Source organism: Aplysia californica, unplaced genomic scaffold (genome assembly GCF_000002075.1).
Source record: "Aplysia californica isolate F4 #8 unplaced genomic scaffold, AplCal3.0 scaffold01104, whole genome shotgun sequence".
NCBI lineage: Eukaryota > Metazoa > Mollusca > Gastropoda > Aplysiida > Aplysiidae > Aplysia > Aplysia californica.
Genome location: NW_004798374.1, coordinates 181,544 through 183,029, shown reverse-complemented (window position 1 = coordinate 183,029; position 1,486 = coordinate 181,544). Strand labels below are relative to the sequence as shown.

Sequence of the window (1,486 nt, the reverse complement as noted above, 5' to 3'; positions counted from 1 at the left end):
GAGAGAGAGAGAGAGAGAGAGAGAGAGAGAGAAGTACACCCCAAACTCTGACACTGTCAGATAATGTTGGGGAACTGACAAAAATGTGACGTCACCACTTTGCGTCGTCTGTCGCTCGATCAGTGCCGCCATGTCTGCACAGAATGTGATGACGACAGCCCCTTATAAAGAACACATGATTGCTGGATATTATTATTATCATAGTTCGTGGGTAACGTTATCATTTATCTAAGCTCACGTGTGTTGCGTTTTGAGTGTGACGTCACACAAAAACATATCCACGTGACGTCTTCCGGAGACGTATAGAGCACACATTTCATGTACTCTTTTTTAGTTTTAGTAAGAGTTTTACGGCACTTGCAACACAATAAGGTCATATAAGCGCCGAAGCTTAAAGGTATTACAAGAGAGAAACAAACACAAAAAAGAAAGAGGGGAGATAAAGACGATAGACGTTTGACAGGAAAGAAGAAGCAAACCACACCAGAGCACACGCCAACCCCCCACTATTTCATGTCTGCAAAATGTTGCCACTGTCTTCTCTGGTACAACTACATGTGTTAGATTTATACGTAGATCTACATGTGTTTCTAGAAATAACATCTGGTGAGAGTTTCTGTCTGACGTTTGGAACTTGTTGTCGAAATTGACGCATGTGTTACGTGTCTGCGCTTTCGTTTGCTTTCGTTTTAGATATCTAGTTGTTTTGTTTTTGTTTCTTTTGTTTTTTTGTTTTCTTCCCCAGCACAAATAAGTTATGCATCATATAAATGCCGGAGATTAGAGACCAGTTATTACTGGAGAGTAACACACTAAGAAAAGAAGGGGGAAGAGATAAGGACGACCGATGTTGGATAGGAGGGAAAGAATTGGAGCAAACCACAACAGAGCACCCGCCAACCACCCATGTCTGTTGTGTAGGCCCTTCGCCTTACATTACAACCTTAAAACAAGCAAAGGATTGTCACACAGGAAATGTTTTGTTTTGTTGCTGTCGTTTTTTTATTTTGTTTTTTGTTTGTTTTGCGGTGGTATCCCTCTCCTCTCAGCCCAGCCCTGACAGACATAGTCAAAGCAGCCCGTCTGCAGAATAAACCAGTGTTTTTTGTTTTTTTTAAAGTTTTAGTTAAGTGTTTTACGGCACTTGCAACACAATATTGTCATATAAGTGCCGAAGATTAGAGGTGTTACAAGAGAGTAACAAACACAGAAAAGAAGAAGGGAAGATAAAGACGATAAACGTTTGATAGGAAAGAAGAAGCAAACCACACCAGAGCACCCGCCAACCACCCACAAACCAGTGTGTGTCGGCTGAGATGCAAAACATGTATTGTGTGACACAAACTGCAAACCTGGGAGTAGGCTGGGTGGTTTGCGGGTGATCGCTGTTGTGGTTTGCCCCTTCTTTCCTATCTAACATCTTCCGTCCTTATATCTCCTCCTTCTTTCCTATCAAACATCTATCGTCCTTACCTCTCCTCCTTCT

The 1,486-nt window shown here is 41.9% G+C and overlaps 1 protein-coding gene across 1 annotated transcript in view; it reads left to right on the top strand.

Moving 5' to 3' along the window:
* The window catches only part of LOC101861171 (signal peptide, CUB and EGF-like domain-containing protein 1), a gene marked incomplete at both ends in the record, with an annotated part of 5,070 nt that overhangs the window by 1,059 nt on the left and 2,525 nt on the right, over positions 1-1,486 (top strand).